We start from the raw sequence: 25,203 nt of genomic DNA on the forward strand, positions 1-25,203 counted from the left end.
TAACGTCAGGAAAAGATTCCTGGGTCCTGTGGAGTTAAGAATAAAAAGCATAAAAGCTTTAAAAATGGCAGCTTTGTTCCTAATGCAGATAACTGCAGGCTTACGACAGCCTCAGAGGCTTCTGGCATTGGTGTCAGGGTTTGTGATTTGGGGGTGTGTGAGAGCAAGGAGAGAATGAGAAAAGGGAAAAGAGAAAGCAGGGGTAGATTCACAGTAGCTTAAAGAGCACTGACTGTGTGCTCGACAGCTCACTGACCTCGCTGGAGAGCCGAATGCAGGGCACAGGAGCCACATGGATTGGGTACGGACTCAGGCTGACCTCTGAAATCTGCACTCACAGCATTTTATGAGCTGATTGTTGTTAGACCCACAGACTAAGGCAGTTCATGGGCTCAAGAACACAGAAGCAAGTTCCCACGGCCTAAAGTTTCCAAATTGCATAGTAAAGACTCATGTATGAGCAATTAAGCCATCGCAGCTCTAGAGTTTTCCACTTAGTTCAGCTTTATTTTGTTGCAAGCTGAATTAAACTGCTATATTACATTAGCAGATGTACCCCTAAGGAGCACTGCAGACCCTACCTACGGCTCAAAGAACAACACTGGGCTGGTTGGTGTCTGCTCTATCTGCCTTCTATCAGCTCTAGCATGGATTCTGATATGGATATAGAAACTGTATTTTGAGATACAGCACGACCATCTTTACATAATGTCTACTTAATCTCTACCATGTCTACTTAAGATACCTGGTATGGGGATGTCACCTGAACTGGTGTTGCTCATATGCCTTCTGTTCTCCTTACTTAAACAAATTCTCACCTTGCCAATGCAGTGCAGTTATTCAGACTACGGCTGGGATTTTCAGATCCCAAACTCCTCATGGATGGCGCTGGCTGTACATACAGTCTCCTTTGAAGCCCAGGGCCATGCACAAAGCCCTGCCTCACTTTCAGCAGAGCCACCCTCGCCCTCCAGCTCTTGCTATCCCCAATCTTTCCCCATTCCTCAGCTCAGCTCCCATCATCGCTCTCCCTGTGCCGACTCAGCGTCTCCCTTAGAACTCATTTGTTTGCTCCGAAATGCTTTGCTTCCTCTGCTTTGTTTCCCTGGACCTAACATTTTTATTTGATTTTATTTTATTTGCCTCCTTTCTCCCTCCACAGGGTGACAGCTATTTTATCACCTACAACAAGAAATGCTGAGCCTGTCGTGCAGGCAAAACATTTGCAAAGGGGCAGGGGGTACACAGAAAGCAGTAGGAAATTGATAAGGGTTGTAAAGTAGCTTTATAAAAATGCCGACAAGCCTGCTCAGGGCACAGAGCACCTGCACCTCTGCCCCCGGCAGCGCTTCCTTCAGATGCTCCTATTGTTTTCATTACTATTTGTGACTTGATCATTAATAAATTACTATTACTTTTTTTTTTTTTTTTTTTTTTTCCTGTTGGCTCCAGCCACCAAGGGAGCCAGCAGGTGCACCACTTTTACAATTAGCCCTCTGTAATGTATGGTTGGCAAGAAAAGTTGTCCGCAAGCTGCAGACTTTACCAACTGCTTGATGGCAGCAACTAGAGGACAGTGTGCAGGAAAGCACCTTCATGTGGCAGCTCACACAGCCAGAGGGGTTCAGTCTCAAACTTGGGGTCCTGCTTGTGAAGGTGAGTGGTAGAGGCAGGGGAAGAACGTACACAGGCCATCTATGGGGTAATGAGATCACAGTAAGTCTTACTGAAACCATTATTTCCATCATCTAAGATACTGTCCTGGTTAGAGGCAGCAGTGCAACTCATTAAACAGGAATCTGACTGATTAAACTGTTTTGGTTTGAGGAGGGGAAGTTTAGCAGTGAAATCAGAAAGTTGCTTCTCTCCATCTGCAGATTGTGCTCACTCACAGGCAGGGCTCTGGCTTTTCAGATCAGTGCTGTTCTCTGCGTTTGTGTTGGTAAAATTATGGTTGTAACAAATTCCCTTTGTGATAGAATATCATTCCCTCAAATACCACCATCACTGCATTGTCCTGTCCAGCAGCAGCTAAGTGGCACAGGCTGGGTGTTGTTTCAGTTCAGCCACATCAGGGATTATCAGCACAAGGAGTGTGCAGAGCTGTTGTGTAGTTTTTCCCCCAAAAAAGACAGTGCAAAGCAGAAAGCAGAAACCATTTGGTGATACCTATACAAAGCAAATGAAAAGTGAAAAATCCATTGCAAAGTAAATGACCACAGACCTCAGATCAGGCACGTAGCCAGCAATCCAGGGAAGCTGTGTATCTTTGTCTCTGAGACAGTTTTCTTCCAGTCCCAATGAACTCAGGTGTTTCACGTAGTTCTGATGGGAAAGCATGTTCCTCTCTTGGAGGAAGTCAGCTGGAACATGAAACTAATAAAGAAAGAGAAAAGAAAAAACATATATATTTAAGATGACATGCTGCTGAAAATCACCAGACTCAGAGCTTGCATTGAGCAGAGCAGGTTCCATTGATGCTGCTCTTCTGCCTTTGATAGCAGCTGTACAGGGTGCTCCAGAGAAGAACAAAGCAGCAACCCTGTGACAATCTGCCCCTTTTACTGCTGCAGGCACAGATCCAATCTGGGGACTGATTCATGCTTTGAATCATAAGATTAGAAGTCTTCTCCAGTATTTCCTTCCATAGAAGGAAATCGAACATCTCATAAGTGGCTTCCAAACAAGCATCCAGATTCCTTGCATCCTGCTAATGTGAACTGGACGTTAAACCAGCAGCCAAACAAAAAGACTGATTTGCTTTTCTCACACTACTTAATACCAGAATCAAAATGCATAAAATCAAAAACATTTCATAAGAACGTCTTCATTTGCAGACTCAAGTCACTATGAATTGATCATAACAAATACAGGAGACATTGAAAGCTCCTCTCCTGTGGCTCTCAAGGTCCAAACCTCTAATCTTGGTCACTGCATTTTCAGGCCACTGCAACCCAACAGGCACTTCTAAAAGAGCAGGAAAGAACCTAACAGGAGAATGCTGTCATGTCAATAGCTTTTCTAGTGAGTGTAATGAATGCAGACAACACAAGAGTACTTTGATAGAGGAATCCCATCTGTGTCTAACGAGTAAATCCATGCCGCGCAGTTTGCGTTCAGTGCAACCTGTTTCCTTCCTGAGAAAACAGAACACCAGGAGACTTTGAGGTAGAGAATTTAAGGCAGAACCAGTTGGTACAGCCTTATTCAGGATAAATATGAAAGCTCAAGGCAGATTCTCTTGCCCCTACTGTAATATATGCTATAAGTTAAGATCTACATGTATATCCAATCGCATTTGTGAAGGTAGGGAGGGGAAAAAAATCACCGTGTAGTTAGACACAATTAAATGAGTTACATAAAGGGCACATCTTTAAAAAAAAAAAAAGTCTGAAAACTTTGAAACTGAAGTGGAATGGAATAGCAGCATGAAATGTCAGAGCTGAGTTAAATCCCAGCTTCAGAATCAGTCCTCGATCCAGCCAGAATAGGTCACCCAGCCTTCATCCTGCCAAATTTACACTGTTTGTTGAAGTATGCAACTCAAAAAGTTAGAACCAAAAGCTGTCCCTCTCCACTGCAGCTCAAACACACCATTCTCCCTACTGTAAAACTGCCAGCGTTTTCTGTTTTCTCTTGTTCCCTTCCAGATTTATTCTTTCCATGCCCAGCTGTGAGCAGGGCAGTGAGCAGGGGGTCGGGGCTGTGCAGGCTTCATGGTGCAGCCCGGGCACTAGCTCCTGTATGCCTTGTGCAGACCCCATACCATGAAGCCATTAGAATTCCTCCTGCAAGCAGCATGATGAGTCCCTTAGCTCCTTCCTTTCACTTGACCTGAACTATAGATTCTGCTGGTTGTGAGCTCAATCACTGTCCTCCCCAGGTCTGCTATTAAACCTTGGCTCTAAGAAACCAAGAAATTAATCTCTGGTGCCCGACTTTTTGCAGCCCAGCGTGCTCTACAGCAGCTATGCACAACCTCTGATCCCCAACTGCATGGCCTCATCCATAAACAAAGGTACCTTGTGGAGTCTGGTGAACCCAGCTGATCCCTCACTAATATCTCCTGGAGCAAGCAGAGCACAAAGCCTTTCAGCTTGGAAGTTTTGCATTCTCTTACTCTTGGATTAAGAAATAAAACAAATTAAACAAGACCCTCACATCCCTACGGTCTTCATTTTCTACAGCACACCCATTGCAACGGGTGAAAAGCATTGCTTTTGCCAGTTACCAGACAGAGTGTTAGTGGGTGAGACAATGCCATGCATCCCTCTGCACTGCAGACCCAGCGTGGCACTGGGGCAGCACAGTGAGGAACAAAGCCACTGTGCATTTGTTAATCTGTCATTCACACTGACAGCTGTGGGTACACGTTGAGAGCCACGGGCAGGGGACAGCCACCAAACCACAGCCAGCAGCACTATCAGAGCAGAGCTGAAGCACTGGGACCTCAGGCCTGTCTGCAGTAATTTTCTTTTGCTGATAGTTACAAGGATTGCTGCAATATAAATTCCACATGGAGTGCTGAGAAAGGAACGAGGCCCCGCTGCACCAAGCGCGGTGTTAGATAGGAAGAGATGACCATGTAAATAAATGGGGCACAAAGGAAGTATTTTTCCCAATTTTACAGGTGAGGAACCATGGCTAAAAGCCATAAATCAGTTTTATTGAGGGGATACATGGTATTTACAGGAGAAATAAGAACTGAGCCTCAAATCCTTATCCACTGCTCAGTCCCATTTTGTTCCTTTTCTGCTTTGAGGGCCAACAAAGCCCACCAGAACCAACCTTCGTGTCTGCCCATACAGGATGAAAACTACCTGTGCTCCTCCAAACTACCCACCATTTGCATGGGCAGTTCACCTGCAATAAGCACTAACCCTGAGCACTGATGCAGGCTGCTTTGGCACAGCAAACTACTCACTGTGTGATCAATGCAGGCGAATATTTACTATCCCTTTATTTTTTTTTTCCTAAGTGCAAACAATAGAAGAGCTCCCTCCATTCTGCAACGCTCTCTTCTCCATATAAGCCATTCAGCATTCACCAATGCAATATTTTGTCATTTCAATAATCACCAGTTTATCTTTCCCCATTTTCATGGTTTCTCTGGAGACCTCTCCCCTCTCACCAGGCATTAAAGCACAAGCGGTAGATTTGGCATTTGCCACAAGTAAGGAAACAAAAGCCTTCACGATGGGAGAGAAAGAAAGCATTGGGAACCCTGCTGGGACAGCTCCACTCCCATGTGCTTCTTTCCCCTCCAAGTTTCAGCCTCCCCTCTTGCTCTGAACCAACTGCTTATATGGCAGTGCTCTGACCCGAGGGTGCAGCGGCAGAAACAATAACCCAAGTTATACTTTTTTTCAAGTCAAACATCAATTGTGCTTACAAGGCAAAAATCAGCAGTCCATTTTCCTTCTGCCTTTATACTCAGAAATTCCAGACAGAGAACTCACTGCCTTCCCTTGTCACCCCTGTACTGCACAGCGGTGCTTCTCGCAGTGGGGCTGCAGGTCTCCAGCAAAGACTGAATTCCAGCAATGAGATGCCAGCCTCAAAGGGCAGTTGCAAACCCAGAAGGGAAAAGAGACATGAGATCACCAGCAGAACTACTTGTGCAGTGCTGTGGTTTCACCATCTAAAGAGCAGCCCCTCAGCAAACTCATTCCTTTTGAGGTCTTTGTCCTACGAGTCTCCCTCCTTGTAGCTCCCAGCCAAAAGCGCATGGAGCCATGACTGTCTCCATTGCAGAACCACTGTCTGCAATATTCCCACTCAATAATCTTTGTCGCAGACTTGAGACTATTTTTGGAAGCTTTAAAAATATCTAAGGGGCACCTTTTCTTTTTATTCAGACACAGCATCTTTTTATGTTTAATAGAGATTTGAAGAAGAAGAAAAAAAAATCTGCTTAGCATCAACATGCCTTTCTATTAAAAATAAAACAGCTGAGTAAGCAAGATGACTTGGACAGGAGAAAAATCTGTTTATAGAAATGTTTACTATGGTTATCACAGGGCGATAGGGATGACTGTGAACCACGGGCTCTGCTGACAAGTGGTGATGAACCAGTCACAGGAGGAGGCCACACAACAGAGAAGGAATCAACAGCTTCCTAGGTCACACATAGATAGGGACATTGGTGTGTGTCCTGGAGCACGATAAGGATGAGCCCTGAAGGAACCCAAGGAGGTTGTGGCAATCAAGACCAGGCTGGATGTGGCTCTGGGCAGCCTGGTCTGGTGCTTGGCGACCAGGGGGGGTTAAAACTAGATGAGCATTTTGGGCCTTTTCAACCCCAGCCCATTCTGTGATTCTGTGAACACACTCAGAATCACCACATGCTCTTCTCCAAATTCAGAAAGCTCAGGAGCTGCAAGAAGGAGTATGAATTCCTGAATAATACTGCCTCTCTCTTGTATTTTAAGCAGCCAACTAACAGAAAACTATTTGTACTGCTTTACCTGCAGGTATGGCTATGGCAGGGAAGGACAACTGAGGAGCTCTGCAAGGAACTCACTTTCTTGGGAGCATCCACTGTTCCTGTGCAGCAGACTAAGCCTTCTCCATTCTGCATCCAAAATTAGGGATGTCGGAGGAGAACTGAGTCAGATCAGTTGGATTCTCTTCCAGGCCCTGCCACCAGCTCACTATGTGACCTTGCACAAGTCACTTCATCTGTTTGTGCTGAAAGCGTCTCATCTGCAAAACTGTATTTACCTTTGTTAGAAAATGCACTCATTTATAGATATAGAACGATGAACATGAGCCAAATACTGCTGCCATCTTCCTCCTCCTGGCTCTCCATCTTTTTTTGACTGCATCATTAGGTGGTTTTCCCACCCTTAATAATCAGGGCTGCTTTTAATGGCCTGAGTGTTTTTTCTCCAAGTGTTTTTTTTATGGCATCTATATAAGACAATCCAAGGAAACTACAGAATCATCTCTCCAAATTTCTCATCATGTCATTCTGCCAAAAACAACAGAAATATTTGCAAGCAGGTTGGATTCAGAGCCTTCCAGAAAGGTCCCCGTGTCTCACCTGCACCACCACGTCCCTCCTCTGCTGCTCAGGAGTTCTTACACGCAGCCACATTGCTCTCCATGGAGTTCTTGAAATGGTCCTCCTATATTTCTCTGAAAAATGACCATTCCCTTAAAATACGGCACCTCCTCTCATGGCACACTGCGATGTGACTCAACAGCACCAGAGTCGCAACTCATATTTCCACAGGGTGCCAGCATCTCAGCATCAAAGTGCTGCTGGCTCTGGACTATCATCTGCGCTGTAATTAAATTGAATCCACTCCTTGGCTTGGCTTTATCCCTGAACAATACCAGCGTTTGAGTAATACATTCTCAGGGCACTAATACATCACCTGGGCGATCCCTGTCAATGATGTATTGGTGCAATACATCAGAGTGCACTCCCGCTATAAGGATCTATGGGCATCATACATCAAGGTGAGGCTGAGTAGTGATGTATGGCTCAGAAGATGGTACCGTGCAGCAGTGGACCAGGCCAGGACCAAGAGGATAAAGGTTGGCATGGCCGTTAGCCGGTTTCCCTGTGTTTCCCTGTTTAGCAAAGGTGGCTAAAACCAATCTCTGTGCTCCATACAGAGTCACTCGAGGTCTCACGTAAAGCAGACTTATTGCCCCCATGAAAGAAATAATAGATCTAATAAAATACTTATATCCTGGCCAACATCTCTGCCCAGCCTGGTGAGCCCCAGGGGCAGCGAGTGGACAAAGCCAATTTACAATGTGTCCTCCTATCCCTCCAGCCCTGCAGCATGCAACTGCTGCCCCCAGAGACCACCACAAGGAGACCATTCTCACAACACACAGACGTGAGGCTGTCATGGCCAGGGCTGATGCAATTTGGGCACATCCCTCCCCTGCCCTGTCACCCAGCTGCCTGGTTGGCAGCACGTGAACCCATGCTTTGCATCTGCATGAAGAGTTCAAAGCTGGCAGTCCTTAATAATATAAGCACAGCTGCTTCCCTCCACAACTCCCCTCAAATCAAGCAGCCAAGATAGCTTTCTGAATGAACGAGCTATCTTAAGGCATTGAGTGAAATAATTTCTCAGATGCTGAATCTAGTTTTTGAAACAATCTGGAAATGACATTCTCATTAATTACACACCACGTATCTGGAAAATGACAGCGCTACTGAGCTGACAGTGACAAGGAATCAGAAAATAGCTTGTGCAGGTGGAACAAGTCATGGACAAACCTTCGTGTCTATATGGAGGGGATGGACAGAGCTGTGAGGGGCAGCACTGCAGGTGCCTAGAGACCATTTGTGCAGCAGAGCCACAGTGAGCAGTGGGTGATTTCACCCTCCTGGCACTCACAGAGGGAACTTCAAGCAGTGTTTCCCCTTTAAAAACCAAGACAAGCTCAGCCTGGACAATCATTCATATTTGCTTACTCCTTGAGCTTTGGTGCAGTGATTGCTTGCTGGTCTGGGAGCCTCCCAGCCATGTCATAGACCAAGAGGAAAGTCAGAGGTCTTCCCTGGGCTGAGTCCTGAGCAAGTCAATGGGAAGTAAATATAAACCATAAGCACTGAAGTAAGTGAAAATAAACTGTTTGGTGCATGCTTATACAATGACAGAAGTCTTTGCAAATTCATAAAATGGAGAACATGAAAAGCAGCAAATCCTTTTTAAAAGAGGAAGGAAGTCAGGTAGGTGAGCAGGAAAAACAGCCCAGTAGTTAATGTGCTAATGTAGGACCTGGAAAACCTGAGTTTACAGGCCTGCAGTGGGCCCATAAACTTCTACATGCTATCACTGAAACTGGAGAACCACACTCCATTACCCCCAAAACTCAGGAACTGCTTATAAGTACTTCAGGAATTGGGTTAAATCTCACCAAAAAGGGAAAACATGCCTGTTCGACGGAAGCCAACAGCAGAAGGCAGGAAAGCTCACATCACTTGAAACCACAGCTCGCAAGGAACCCAAACTGCCCAGGAGAACTGAGCCCACAGCTCCATGCAAGGCAACTGATCCCCTTCTCAGTGCACAAGAAAACAATACTCTGACCTTTAAGTAACAATTTTAGTTGTATCAAAAAACTGAAGTGACTTGAGAGCCATTTCTCTTGCTCCCTGGAATCATTTACAAGGGAATTTTTGCACCCAGGCAGAGCATGCAGGCAGGTGGCTGCACCCAGGAGCAGTCCATGCAGCCAGAGTTTGTCTTGGCAGGGAGCTGCTGGCTTCCTTTGCATACAGGGAGCAACCCGGTTCTGCTCAAGAACTGCCTGGTTTAGGAACACGCACCTCAGCAGGTTGGAGCCCTGCAGACAGGCTGCTTTCGTGAGAGAGGGCGTGAAAACAGATCAAAGTCTCAGAAGAAGTTTATTTTAAAGTATTTCCTACAGCCCGATCAGATTATGTTTTTAAAAGTTCAATTATCTTCTGATAAACTCAGCGGCCAAATTAGGAAACTAAATACAATTATTAAAGCATAAGAGAATAATTTCAGATCTGCTACAAGAGCCAATTCAAACTTAACAAGCCCACAGATCCTGGCAAGTAACTCCACACAGATCACTCAGCTTCATTTCAAACTAGAAGACCAGATGAATGCCTGGGATATGACTTACATTGATTCTCATGTTTTTAATCAAAACTTACACAGTCCTTTTAGCTGGCCAAACCCAGAACCAAGATTTTGTAGAAAGGTATTCAATTTCTCTATGGAATTGGGGGATTTGAGCAACCCCGTGCTGAGCTATCAAAGCAGTGCACAGAACTTACCTCCGGCGTGCAATGCAAAGCCTGAAAACTTGGAAGAAATATTTCACATAGTGCAGCATTTTGCAGAGCAATCCTTAATCCAGATGCTATCCCAGCAGCTGGGCTGATCTCCTCAACAACTTCAGTACAGTTCTGTTGTGGTCTTTTTTTCCTGAAGAGAACTTCTAAACTCACATCTCATTGGCCAGTAATTCTGAATTCCCATTCACCAAGTGACCGGCAATGCACCCTGCCATTATACCATATAGCCACGCTCACTTGGGAGCATGGCAGCTGATGTCCCACAGCACACACACATTCATCAGAAGGGAGATGCCCACAGCTGAGGTTATCAAGAGTGGAAACTTCAGTATGCAACAGTGCTGCAGGTGAAGTTTCATCAGACACATTTAACCTTACATATTGTTGCATTTTCTCTCTTCCTGTAGGCAGCGTGGGCTCCTGAACATCACACATCAGTGGCACTAATGAGGAGAAGTGCTGACCACCAGTCAAGAGAAAACGATACCTAACACACCATCTCAGTCTGTAGATTACTGATACCATCATGTTTAAAGGGCAAAGGCCAAAAAGCACGAGCACAGGACCCTTGCCTTTAATAGGGTTGCCATATATACCCAAAACAAAACATACTTTTAAGCTGCCTGCATTTATAAACTCTTGAGGCCCATATTTGAAGGAAAGGGAAAACCTTCCATGCTGACAACTCCTCCCAGCAAGTTACAGAAAGGAGGTATTTAGGGGAGAACATGAATTCCAGCCCCTGATGGAAAAACACACTCCTCTTGCAGCGATTTCTGTTGTTGTATTTTTGTATGGGGGTTAAAAAAGGTTTGATTTTGCAGTTTAGCATGTTGAGGCCTCTCAGTGCTCGCTGTTGGAGGGTGCCGATTACCCAGCTTCATTCATCAAAGTGTCACTTTTCTGACAGCCATTAATAAATATACTGCCAGAGCCCCTCACACCTGGCAGCCATGGCACACTGCAACACACCGCTAACCTAATTTGCTAATTGCTGCTTTCCCCATTAATTTTACTCCTGTCTTGTTTGGTGTTGACATGGAGGGAAAAAGAAAGAAGAGTGGGGAAAAAGAAGCAGGCAAGAAAGTAAGCTTTGGGAGTTTTCTGATTATTTCTTCACTTGTTCTTCCCCCTCCATCACCATTTACTTGGGGGTATCAGCTTCCTTTTTATCCTTGCCCTTTCTGAGAGGGCTGGCAGCAATGGCAATTTGGGCACTGTGGTGTGAGGGCTTAACAAGCTGCACACCATGTGTTACCCACATACAAGCCCAGACTCTGGCACTGTGTTTCTCTCAGCCCCCCACACTGAGCTCCCAGCCTATGGCTGCACAACAGTGGGGCTTGGGGTGCTCTGTCCCCCAGACATCATCGGTCTCAGCACTTCACACCTGCCAAAATCCCTACTCTGTTAATTAAATTCCCATCCACTCTCAAGCGAACATCACTCAGTTCCATTAATCATATGATTTTTCTGATAAATATCCTCTTTAAGGCCCAGGTACAGACCAAGTCCTTTGTGACTAAGCTGGACTGAAACGCAGGTCTCCAGCCGAGGTCAATTAAGACAAGGAGTACCAGACCCATCAAGCCTTCAGGCAGTGATGAATTATTGTTGCAGCGCTAGTAAAAGTCTCCCTGCAGGACACTCACCAAGCTGTTGCACTTGGACCACACATTGGGGTCCATATGCTCCAAAGCTTTTCCTTGCCTGATTAGGTCTAGTGATGGCTGCCCGCACCCACTGCTCCAGCTCTGCCTCCCCTTCTCAGGAACAGTGCTCAATCACTGGGGGCACAGAGGCTCCCTGGGCTCTGCACAGCCATCACTTGGCCACCAATGCTTGGTTAAGGACACAGACACCTGTGTTCTGCAGAGCTTTCCAGATCATTAATTCTTTTCTCCAATTAATGCAAGAAAAGGGTGCACTTACCCCACAGGTAAGGCCTGTGTGCATGCTCCTGTCCCCTCAGCCAGGCAGCTTGGGTCCATCTTTCTTGGTAAACAGAGCTTCCCACTGCCAAGACACTCAGACCACAACCACACAACATGAGGAATGGTCCTCTCAGTCTGGGACAGCATCCACTGCCAACCTGTGCCAAATACAAGAATTTTGGATGCTTCCTTAGCATTGGGAGGAAAGGAATGAAGGTGGCCAAGTTCCACCTTAAGTGGGTGATTGCAGTCTGCTAAACCCACAACAAATAACCGAGTCTCAAACACAATCCAAACACAGGGCATGTTTTAAAATTGCTTGCAACGAGACACTAGTAGATATGAGCATGAGAGGTTTTGCTGCTTCTGAGCAGACTTTGGTGCAAAACGCATGTTTTTCCCTAAAAGAAGCAGAAGGTTTAAACAGTTTTAAATTGGATAATACTACAAGAAGGCTCAGACTGTTTCGAAATGATGAGCTGGTAAGAAAACCCTTCTTTGAATCAGGATTATTACAATGATATTAGAGGATTAGCACAGGTCTGGGAGCAGGATTCAAGCAAACCTGCCAATTCTGGACATTGGACATTTTGACTGCCTTTGAACCCTTTAGCTATTCTGACAGTTAAAACTGTGCTGCCATGGCACAGCCCTGCTCCCAGCACTTACACTCACAGCTCTCCCTAAGCCACAGGTGAGATCTGTTTGTATTTCCTTTAGCACAGAAGGGCCAGGCTGGCACACACTCACCTTTATGGCTCGTTGCTACTCTGCCAGGGGCAGGACACACAGGCCAAGCCTTCCAGGAGCCTTATAAGTCAAACACACTGTCCTGTTCCAAGTGGAGTTAAACAGGCCCAGTAAAAAGTAACAGCACTTCAGCTTTTAGCCAAAAGCCTCCATTCACGGCCCTTTAAAGTTAAATTTACTGCCTCCATTTAGCAACATCCCTGTGAAACTCCCTCCTGGTTCAGAACAAAACCTCTGTGCAGTTCAGCTGCGCTGTGGCAAACAAAACATTTCATCCTAGGGATCCAGCCATGCATCTGTCTGCCTTTATTCAGATCTCTGTGTCTCTTTATTCCCTTCGGTTTTCAACAGCTCCAAGCAACCAGATAGCACACCTCGTCCTGCTCCCCACTGCTCACCTTTCTGCTATGGCTGAAGAGCTGATCACAAGGAGGAAAGCCACCAACATGTCTTTTTCCCCTGTGACAGAAGTGGATGCAGCTTTATTGAGCTTCTTGGGCTGCGTCTTCCACCACAGGCAGATCAAGAAAAACTACACAGGGCAGAGAATGAATAAAATGATCAATGCTCTGCCCTGGAGTATGATAACTCCCATTTTTCAGGAGTCAAGGTTAGCTCAGGGCTTCAGCTGCTCTGCAGGATCAGCCCTGCCCTTTGAAGAACCAATTCGTTCCCTTGCACGAGGCTCACTGTGCCCTGACCCACCACACCAGTGCATGTGCCACATGCTTTCTGCACACACACAGCCTTCGTGCTGAAGCCAAATAGCAAGAAAGCAAGAAAAAAGTTTAGAGCATTTCCTAACAAAAGAGAAAATAAGGGAAAACATTCTGTTGAAAAATACCAGGTCAAATTGAGAAGGGAGTCCTTTCATCTTCCATGCTCTGGGTTGGTTTTATTACACTGCGAAGCCATTTTACTGAATTAGTATCGTAATCATGGCAGGATAATGGGGGTATGGAGCACTGCAGCACAAGCCAGATCCCTCAGCTGGTACAAACCAGCATGGCTCCATTAACTTCAGTGGAGCCAATTTATATCAGCTGAGGATCTGCCCTTTAGTTTTTACTACAGGAAAGCCAGACTACAAATGGGAGAAACCTATATTAAAAACAAATATCTTCAATCACAGCAGCAAGAATGTAGAAAATATTGGCTGAGTCAACTTTTATAGCAATGTTTTCTTTCTCTCCCAAGTGCTCAATTTTGAACACTCCCCTATAAAATTTTCCAAGCCTGGAGCAACTTTCCTCTTTCCTTTGGTTAAAGCCCACCTCACCTGATGGAGGCAACAAGGCTCTGGAGATGCTCAAGTCCTTTCCAGAGCAAAGTAGGGCTTAGGGAACTGGTAGCATCCCTGCACTGAGCCATCTCAGACCTCCAGCCTGCCAGCAGGGCAGTTGTGAAAATGGAGATTGGGACACAAACATCTGCTCTTCTTGGGAAGCGTGACCCCTTCCCACAAGGAGAAGGTTACTCCAACAGCCCCCTTTAGGAATGCCACTGGGTCCCTCAAATGAAAGCGCACAGAAGAGCTCAGGGCCCCTCAGCAGCCTTGCAGCAAGCACCTTTTGTTCAAAGCCCAGAGCTGTTAATTAAAGGCTGGTGATTAATGATTAAACTCCACGTGGTTCCCATCTCAGGCTTAAAAAGTCCTCAGGATGCTGACTTTGCTGAAGGCTTCATTGTGAAGTTCTGGGATGTGAGGGGCTATTTATAGAGAAGTCCATCAGAGCACTGAAAGGAGGTGCTCCTTCCACATAATTAAGAAGAAAAAGAAAAAAAAAATACAATTTCCAAAAAGCATAAAGGTCAAATATTTAGATGAGGTAAATAAGCGATCTGCCTGTATGAGCTGCAGCCAGAAACAAGAGACTATTTCTGTGTGTGCTTTCCCCAGCTGGGCACATTCAGTTCTTGGACTCGGGTTTCTACAGGCAAATATTCTCCTCTCCCAGGGAGTTCAGAATTCATTGTCCATAAAGATCATGGATCCTCATGCCATATTGCATTCATGAATAACGAATACAAAGGATTTCTACATGCAGGATCTGATGCGTGGATAAGGGCAGCATTTATCCATCCTGCTCACACCCTGGCCTCTCTGCACCCAGCTCAGCCTGAGTGGCACAGGCTGTGGAAATGAAAGCTGGAGATCTCTGAGTTCTACATTGTTGTGGATTAATGTTTTTGGAAGCTTTGAAAACTGACTGAAGTTTAAATTATTTTAAGACACTGGTAATATAAATAATCTGGGTTCCTAGCTTTTGGTCCTTGCTGACCCATGACAGGCCAGGTTTCTTTCCTGATTATAAACTTTCTCTGACCGCATTCAAGTAAAGAAGGTTGGTTTTTCCTATGAATGTTTGGAACAAACCTCTCTTCTTACAGAAATGTATATACTAGAACTCTTCCCAAAGCTAATAGCTCCTCATGGCACTGAATAGATGAGTACCATACCAAGTCATACAAATGTTTTCACAGCTCCTCGTTTGCTTCAGCTCAGCAACCCACAAAATCTAGGAAATGATGGTTGGAAGGGCCCTCTGATCCCACCTGCTGCTCCATACTGTTGCCAGCACTAGGCTATGGTTTTAGTTCCATAAATAAGATGGGCCGCTTTGTCCTGTGCTATACCCATACAGTTATTTCTTAACCAAAGGCAGCTGTGCTGCTCAAGCATGATTTGCCCTTCATAAACCCATGCTGATTTTTCAGATTCTCACCTTGTTCCTTCAAACGCTCAGGTCTGAAATTCACCTTTGGGTGGATTCTCTCGGACCCATACATTCAAATACATCTGACTTCTCTGACAAGCCCCTGAACGCCCATTCCTCCACTTTTGGCTGCCCTTTTCCTTCCCATGATGGTTTTGACAAGAACTCCATGTACGTTTTCTTTGGTTTCACAACAAATGCATCAACAGTAAACCTCTGCTGAAACACCATATTTTCAAAACACAAGCTGAAACAAATCAATGTCTCCTCACATAAATACTGCCAAGTCTGAGCCCCACTGCCACCATTTTACATCTTCCAGTCTTCCCGTGGTGCAAAAATGTTTAATTGTGGTTTGGGGTTTTATCTCTCTCCAGCCTTCAATTGTACTTATGGGATGCATGTTAGACGTATTTACATTGAAAACTTAGATAGGAGATCTCAGAGCTTAGTTATGCCCTGTCACAGTGCTGTATATCCTAGATAGCTTGCATAGGTTTCAAGAGATTGCAGATTATTTTTATCCCCTTTTGTCCTCAGTAGTTAGCAAAAAATTTGGGTACTTGCAAGTTTTCCTCTTGTGTAAGGGGAAAAGTACAAACAGCGGAGTCAATGAGCAGATCCTGTCTGTTCACAAAGGACACTGAATGTCCCTTGTTCCCTTCCATGGCATTAAATATGAGAAGAGATTGCTGTGCAGAATTGCCCACACTGTGGCTCTTCTGATCAACACTCAGATCCAAATCCTCCCTCTAGTTTTTCTGACAAAACTATATTCGCAGTATATTTTGCAATGCTATCACTTTCCAATTTCATGGTCTTTCTACAAATATAGTTTATAAACCAGTCTGTAGCTTTTCCATGTATTCCACATGCGCCTGTTTCATATGCAGAAATATTTTGGGGTTTTGGCTGGTGGCTGCTATCATTTGAGCTATGTGGTTTCAAAAATGTCTTCTTACAACTATCCTAGTAAAGGAGTGGCACTTCTGCTTAGTCCATAATGTTACATGACTGGAATTCATTATATGGTTTTCTCTGCTTTGCTTTAGCTTGTGAAAGAATGCATTTGCAACACAGTGCCCCAGGCAGTTCATCAGCACCAGGGCTCAATCCCAGCATGACAGACATTACAGAGTCATGGAATATTCAGAGATTATATTCAGGTTACCGACACTGTGTGTATATCCTTATCCATCCTAGTGATGGTTCTCCTGGCTCCATGATTAAGATAAAAACTGCTTCCAGGGAAAAGAAAGAAAGGAAAAGGAATGGAAGATGCCTTTCGTGGTTAATTAATGCAAGCCTTGAACGAAGTACAACGAATAGGTCCGTTCCAGAATGGGAATAATTAGCCCTTTAATTAAACTTATCTTGCTGCTAGACAAGAGCAATGCTCAGCAACACCTGGCCTGGAATGTTCCCGTCTCTGCAGGCAGCAGATGGAGCACACAGACATGATCCACCTCCCTCCTATCAGGTACACGGTTGCCTGTGCCAGCAATTAAGGTCTGGGACAATGTCTGAATTATTGTGAACTCTGCCAGATATTTCCTAGTCCGATTTGTTCTCAGTAGGTAAAGCAGGACTTTTCTTGCTGCTGACAGTCCCCTCTTCCTTACCTTCCTCTCTGCCATTCTGAGACATGCTCCCCTTTTCATCCTTGGCAATGCAGAAATGAACTCAGATTTTGGAGCGACTTGCATGCAAGTATTTCTCAAAGACCTCAGCGGGGCTTTGCTGGAACAAACTCATCCAGGTGGCAGCAAGTGCAGTCCTGAAGGTGTTAACCTCCAAGATAACTGCTTCTTGGACCCTTTGGTACACTGATGGGGAAATCAATGAGATGTCAGGCCTTGGGGGATCCTTTTCACATCCCTCCTGAAATCATTACAATTAATGACAGAAATGGGGCAGCTAAAAGCCCATCTGATTCTGTGACCTTCCTCCAACCAGCAGCCAGCCTGGGAAAAACAAAAAGTAGGAGCAAGTCAAGCAGCCTTAGCAAGATACGTAACAACATATTCAGTATCTAGTGATAACATTATTCCCATGTATCAGGATACCGGAACCCAGGCAAACTTCCATCTCCCATTACTGCATGGCAAACAGCTCCTTAATGTAACCATATGTCATATGAAAAAGTATCATCTTTTGTTTATATTAAATTTGCAACCTGATAAATCATTATGATGTCTTTCATTTCCTCTTGTGAGAAACGCAATGATCAGGTTCTCCCTACGTGTTTCCTCCTGGCAGCTCAGGCTTTTATTCACTTCTATCACAGCAGAGATTCCTTTTCCAAGCTGAAGAATCCAAAGTTCGCATCTCCATAGAGTGTGACTAATTATTTTGTATTTTTACATCACCTTTGTTCCCCTTTGCTCTACCCTTCCGATTCCCAACATGTATTTGAGATAAGAGGACAAAAACATCACTGTCTATTCAAACTGTATACACACCAAAGGGCAAAACCAATGCATGTTTCACTCCCTAAAACATTCAACTTGGAAAGGCTTCCTGGTTGGTTTGCAGCGAAAATGTGCATGAATTTTCCACCCAACAGATTCAGTTTTAATGAGTAATGTTCTTTATCCGAGCATTTAAGAACCAAATAAAAGATTCATCCAGCGCTCTTAGTGTAATTATTTTGCCTATCCCACATATCTACATTAAGATTAAATGGCACAAGGAAAGCAGTTTCTGCCATAGCACCATCAGCACAAAGGGGACTGTTAAACGTCCTGAAAAGCCAAAAGTTACTGCCTTTAAAATCTGGATTGCAAAACCAATGAGAAGAAAAAAAGTTCTGTAAGGATAAGGATAGAAACACTGGGAAATGTAAGGCTCACACTGAGGCATTAGAGTTGGTTGAATAATAATAAAACTAGACTCATTAATATGTTCACAAATAAGCATGCCAGATTTCTGGGGTGACATTAATCATGGCTCGCAATTATTCACTTGAAAAATCAGCATGAGAAAATGAAACATGATGTTTCATCCATTTTAGTACGCTTTCATTCTGTGAAAATTCACACCAGAATTTAGTGACTATTATTCTCTTGTTAGGAAAGGTTCTCTCATCCTATGCAGTAACATTGATTTGGAGTCTATTAGAACTAAACAAAAGAGAAAAACAGTGTTCTAGGGTGAGCTCATCCAATTCCAAGAAGGAAAAAAAAGGCATTTTATTAATAAATTAGAATATTTACCACTAGGCAGAACGAAGCGACTGAGTTTCTAACTGATTCTTCACAGGAAGCATTTTATTTGGAGCACTACTTATTTTTCAAGCGTAAGACAATCATTGACCATAAACAAGAGCATAATGGCTAATAAAGTGATCTTTAAGTCAGCTGTATCCATTTGTTGGAATATTCTGCTTTGTTTCATCCCCTGTTTAAAAGGAGGAGGAGACAGATAAAGTAAAAGTAGAGAAAGGCTCTACACACAAACCAGGCAGCTGGAGGGAGGTGGCTGATTGCTTTACTGAACTATATTCACCATTTTGTTACTGGGATGGAGATATTTGCAGTTCAGTTAACATCTGTGCATCAGCAGCTGCTAATATTGCACCCCAAAGCCCACAGTCCCCAATACTTTCAACTCTCCAACACAAACATCTGCAAACACAGTGTAGTTGAGGTCAGAAGATGTCAAAACCTACATCTTTCTTCCAAGTATTTCCGGCAACATCCTTGAACCATGATCCCTGTCAATGTATGACCAGCGTTCCTTAGGGCACAAAAGGAGAGGCAGCTCCATACTCCAGAAGTATTACATCCAAAATGCCAGTTGTGCTTCTGGATAGCCAGGAGACGAAAGCTGATTCTGATCACCAAGCAATAAGGAGACCATGGGGTGGAGGTAAGCAGACAGTCCTATCAGAGAAAAGGACACAGCCTCACAAAAGCATCTGTTGGATCATGGATCCATTCGCAGCTCAGACCTTGCTTCTAACCCCTGTCCCCTTGCCACATCTCCCTTCCTTTGGCTGCAAAAGCCTGCAGCAGAACCCAGCAGCCCAAGGAGACACTCTGCTCATAGCATACGCAGTCTGAGCACAATTAGAAACACAAATTGACCATTATGTCCTTTATTAATCTACTCTAATTTTTATGGTGTGAAAACACCCAATTCCACTGCTTTGGCTACTGGCCCCGAACATAACAAGTTACATGGGGCTTGTCTCATCAAAATATCATCATGTCTAAATAGAGGATCTGTCTGAACCACAGTGAAAATGAGTAATGATCACAATTATGGGCCGTATAACAGTCCAATAAAATCTAATTAAAATGATCCACATCCCATCTGCCAACAGCACATAAGCAACACCATCCATTGGGGGGGACAAAGGGGGAAGTAAATAACACTGTCTTCTTTTTTAAAATACCAAATATTTCAAGATGAAAAAGCTACATGTATTTTATCACCAGCACCAAACTGTGCTGCCGAAGAACTTCTGTGATGACTGTGAATCTCAAATGAGATTCAATACTAACACAGCTCACTGCTATAGATCCTGAATCCAATATCCTACATGAGACGGACAATGATATAGTCAGTGGGAGGTCCTTCTAAGAAGGGGAAATCTGCAGTTATATTTTTATACAAATTTTTTTTTTATCCCTTTCTATCTTGAGCCTTTGCAGAAGAAATGGGACATTTGTCTCATCTCTGCTTTTATCACACACACAAGAGACCAAAGTAGTCTTTGTACTAGATAGCTACTACTATTTAAAGCACACTCTAACAGCATCATTGGGCTGAGATGTAGCTGGATGGAGGGCACCCTGCACATGGCATGGCAGCATTTTGTTGAGCTTCAGGAGGGCAGCCTACCCACAGCATGGCAGTTTTGAGTTGAGCTGCAGCTGGAAAGCACCCTGAATATGGCATGGCAACACTGAGTTGAGCTGCAGAAGGGAGGGCACACTGCACATGGTATGGCAGCATTAGACTGACCTGCAGCTTGATGGAAGGCACCCTGCACATGGCATAAAAGCCTTGGTTTGAGCTGCATCTGGATGAAGTTCATGATGTCCATGGCATGGCAACAGTAGGTTGAGCAGCATCTGGAGGGCACCCTGCACATGGCATGGCAGCTTTGGGTTGAGCTGCATGTTGATGGACGGCAACCTGCACATGGCATGACAGCACTGGGTTGAGGTGCAGAAGGCAGGCACCCTGCACACGGCATGGCAGCATTATGACGAGCTGCAGCTGGATGGAGGGTACCCTGCACATGGCATGGCAGCATTGGGTTGAGCTGCAATGGGAGGGCACCCTGCAAATGGCATAGCAGTATTAGGCTGAGCAGCAGCTGCATGGAGTTCACCCTGCACATGGCATAGTAGCATTGGGCTGAGCTCCAAAGGGAGGTCACCCTGCACATGGCATGGCAGCATTGGGTTGAGCTGCATCTGGAGGTCACCCTGCACATGGCATGGCAGCATTGGGTTGAGCTGCATGTTGATGGAGGGAATCCTACACAAGAAATGGCAGCATTGGGTTGAGCTGCAACTGGAGGGCACAGTGCACATGGCATGGCAGCCTTAGGCTGAGCTGAAGCTGGATGGAGGGCACCCCGCACATGGCATGGCAGCATTGGGATGAGATGCACCTGGGTGTGGCACCCTGCATATGGCAAAGCAGCATTGGGTGGAGCTGCAGCTGGAGGGCACCCTGCACATGGCATGACAGCATTGGGTTGAGCATCAGCTGGATCTATGGCACCTTGAACATGGCATGGCAGCTTTATGAAGAACTGCTGGATGGAGGGCATCCTGCACATGGAATGGCATCACTGGTAAGAGCTGCACCTGGAGGGCACACTGCACATGGCATGGCAGCATTGGGTTGGGCTGAACCTGAATTGAGGGCTACCTGCCCATTGCATGGCAGCATTGGGTTGAGCTGCAGCTGGAGTGCACCCTACACATGGCATGGCAAGCATTGGTTTGAGCTGCATCTCGATGGAGGGCACCCTAGACATGGCATTCCATCATTGGGTTGAGCTGTAGCTGGATGGAGGGCACTCGGCACATGGCATGGCAACATTGGTTAGAACTGCATCTGGATTGAGGGCTCCCTGCCCATGGCATGGCAGCATTGGATTGAGCTGCAGTTGGATGGAGGGTGCCCTGCACATGGCATGGCAGAATTTGTCTGAGCTGGAAAGGGAGGGCACCCTGCACATGGCATGGCAGCATTGGCTGGGCTGTAGAGGGTGGGAACGTGGCAAATGGCAAGGCAGCATTGGGTTGATCTGCAGAATGAGGGCACCCTGCACTAGTCATGGCAGCACTGGGCTGAGCTGCAGCTGGATGGAAGGCACCCTGCACATGGCATGGCAGCATTTGATTGAGCTGCATCTGGAGGACACCCTGCACATGGCATGGAAGCATTGGGTTGAGCTGCAGATGGAGAGCACCCTGCACATGGCATGGCAGCATTGGGCTGAGCTGCAGCTGGATGGAGGTCACCCGGCACAAGGCATGGCAGCATTGGTTTGAGCTACAATGGGAGGGCACCCTTCACATGGCATAGCAGCATTGGGTTGAGCATCAGCTGGTTTGAGGGAACACTTCACATGGCATGGCAGCATTGGGTAGAGCTGCAGCTGGATGGAGGCCACCTGGCACAAGTCATTGCAGCATTGGGTTGAGCTGCAGCTGAATTGAGGGCTCCCTGCCCATGGCATGGCAGCATTTGATTGAGCTGCATCTGGAGGACACCCTGCACATGGCCTGGTAGCATTGGGTTGAGCTGTAGAAGGAGGGAGGGTACCCTGAACGTGGCATGGAAGCATTGGATTGAGCTGCAGCTGGATGGAAGGCACCCTGCACATGGCATGGCAGCATTGGGTTGTTCTGCCACTGGAGGGCTCCCTGCACATGGCATGGGAGCGTTTGGTTGAGCTGCAGCTGGATGGAGGGCACCCTGTACATGCCATGGCAGTATTGGGTTAATCTGCAGAGGTAGGGCACGCTGCACATGCTATGGCAGCATTGGATTGAGCTTCAAAGGGAGGGCACCCTGCTCTAGTCACGGCAGCATTGTGTTGACCTGTATCTGGAGGGCACCCTTCGCTTGGCATGGCAGCATTGGACTGACCTGCAGCTTGATGGAAGGCACCCTGCACATGGCATAAAAGCCCTGGTTTGAGCTGCATCTGGGTGGAGTTCATAATGTCCATGGCATGGCAACAGTAGGTTGAGCAACATCCGGAGGGCACCCTGCACATGGCATAGCAGCATTGGATTGAGCTGCAGCTTGATGGCACCATACATATGGCACGGCAGCATTGGGTTGAGCTGCAAAGGGCAGGTACCCTGCACACAGCATGGTAGCATTACGCCGAGCTGCAGCTGGATGGAGGGCACCCTGCGCATGGCATGGCAGCATTGGATTGAGCTGCATGTGCATGGCACCCTGCACTATTTATGGCAGCATTGTGTTGACCTGAATCTGGAGGGCACCCTGAACATGGCATGGCAGCATTGGGTTGAGCTGCATCTGGATGACACCCTGAACAAGGCAAGACAGCATTGGGTCAATCTGCATCTGGAGAGCATCCTGCAAATGGCATGGCAGCATTGGACTGACCTGCAGTTTGATGGAAGGCACCTTGCACATGTCATGGCAGCCTTAGTTTGAGCTGCATCTGGATGGAGTTCACAATGTCCATGGCATGACAATATTGGGTTGAGCAGCATCTGGAGGGCACCCGGCATATGGCATGGCAGCATTGGGTTTTGCTGCATCTGGATGGAGATCACCCTGCACATGACATGGCACTATTGGGTTGATCTGCAGCTGGAAGGAGGGCACCATGCCAATGGCATGGCAGCATTGGTTTGAGCTGCAGCTGGAGTGCACCCTACACATGGCATGGCAGCATTGGGTTGACCTGTATCTGGAGGGTACCCTTCACATGACATGGCACATTTTTGTTGAGCTGCAGCTGCAATGCACCTTGCACATGGCATGGCAGCATTGAGTTGAGCTGCATCTCGAGTGTGCCCTACGCATGGTTTGACAGCATTGGACTGAGATGCAGATGGATGGAGGGCATCCTGCACAAGTCATGGCAGCATTGGGTTCAGCTGCATCTGGATGGTACATTGAATATGGTATGGCAGCATTTGTCTGAGCTGCAGACCGAAGTCACCTTGCACAAGTTATGGCTGCATTCGGTCTAGATGCAGCTGAATGGGGGGCACCCTGCACATGGCATGGCAGCATTGGCTGGGCTGTAGAGGGTGGGAACGTGGCAAATGGCAAGGCAGCATTGGGTTGATCTGCAGAATGAGGGCACCCTGCACTAGTCATGGCAGCACTGGGCTGAGCTGCAGCTGGATGGAAGGCACCCTGCACATGGCATGGCAGCACTGGGCTGAGCTGCAGCTGGATGGGTCACGTCACTCCCATATATAAGAAGGGGAGCAGGGAGGACCCAAGGAACTACAGGCTGGTGAGTCTCACCTCTGTGCCTGGGAAGATCATGAAACAGATCCTGCTGGACAACATGCATGGATTCACATAAAATTCACATAAAGAATGAGCATATGATCCGAGACAGCCAGCACGGCTTCAGCAGGGGAAGGTCATACTTACCTAATATTGTGGCCTTCTATGAAAGAGTGACAATGTTGGTGGACAAAGGGAAGGTGACTGATGTCAGTTACCTGACCTGAGCAAGGCCTTTGACATGGTCTCCCACCACATCCTCATCTCCAAATTGGAGGGAAGTGGATTTGATGGTTGGACAACTCGATGGATAAGCAATTGGTTGAAAGGCCGCAGACAGAGGGTGGTGGTCAGTGGCTCTATGTCCAGGTGGAGGCCCTAACTAGCGGTGTCCCTCACGGGTCTGTCTTGGGACTGGTGCTCCTTAACATCTTTATTAATGACATCGATGAGGGAATGGAGTGCACCCTCAGCAAGTTTGCTGATGACACCAAGCTGAGTGGTGTGGTCGATACGGTGGAAGGAAAGGATGCCATTCAGAGGGACCTTGACAGGCTGGAAAGCTGGGCTTGGGTGAACCTAATGAGGTTCAACACGGCAAAGTGCAAGGTTTTGCACTTGGGCCGGAAGAACCCCAGGCACCTGTACAGGCTGGGAGGAGTGGTCCTTGAGAGCAGCTCGGCAGAGAAGGACCTGGAGGTCCTGATAAACGACAGACTCAACATGAGCCAGCAGTGCACTGTGGCAGCCCGGAAAGCAAATGGGATCCTGGGCTCCATCAGGAGAGGGGTGGTCAGCAGGGATAGGGAGGTGATTGTCCCTCTCTACTCAGCTCTTGTGAGGCCCCATCTGTTGTACTGTGTCCAGGTGTGGAGCCCTCAGTACAAGAAAGACATGGAGATTTTGGAAAAGGTCCAGAGGAGGGACAGGAAGATGATCAGGGGGCTGGAGCACCTCCCCTATGAGGACAGGCTGAGGGAGTTGGGTTTGTTCAGCCTGGAGAAGAGAAGGTTGTGGGGTGACCTCATTGCAGCCTTTCAATACCTGAAGGGTAATTGTTTAGTTTGTGGAAGATTGTGGAATTTTAGTTTGTGGAAACTGAAAAATTGTACTGTTTGATCTGTGGGTTTTGAAGGGAATGGGACAAACTGCTTTGATGGTATAAGAAAGTGTAATTGCTATTGGTATACAGAAGTATAATTGAGGGTGTGTGGAAGTGTAACTGAAGGTACAAATAGTGAAATTGTGTACAAAGGAAAAAGAGTTAAAGAGAAAGTAAGTTTATGTGTGCTGGTATGAGAGCAACCCCCTGTATTGTTTCCCCCCCCCTTGCAAGAACTCTTGGAGTGAGAGAGAGCCGGGTACGGAGACTGTTGCTGTAAGCAGCAAAGGGGGGAGGTGGGGAGGAGGGGGCAATGGAAGTGAGAATAGCCTTCATGTGCAGAGATGTAGGAAACCTGAAATCCCAGTGTTAGCACTGGACACCTGGAGAGAAGGAGGTGAAACTGAAATAGGATGTTAG

The 25,203-nt window shown here is 46.3% G+C and overlaps 1 long non-coding RNA gene across 1 annotated transcript; it reads right to left on the bottom strand.

The window, feature by feature from the left end:
• Positions 1-2,229: 2,229 nt before the first annotated feature.
• Positions 2,230-13,014, bottom strand: LOC146756209 (uncharacterized). Its single transcript, XR_014937697.1, has 3 exons — positions 12,885-13,014; positions 11,735-11,894; positions 2,230-2,376 (listed from the first exon to the last, which is right to left on the bottom strand). It is a non-coding gene; the product is annotated as an uncharacterized LOC146756209 (long non-coding RNA).
• Positions 13,015-25,203: the final 12,189 nt, after the last annotated feature.

This window comes from Coturnix japonica, chromosome 28 (genome assembly GCF_054131305.1).
Source record: "Coturnix japonica strain WE chromosome 28, WE-NBRP24, whole genome shotgun sequence".
In the NCBI taxonomy this organism is placed as follows: domain Eukaryota; kingdom Metazoa; phylum Chordata; class Aves; order Galliformes; family Phasianidae; genus Coturnix; species Coturnix japonica.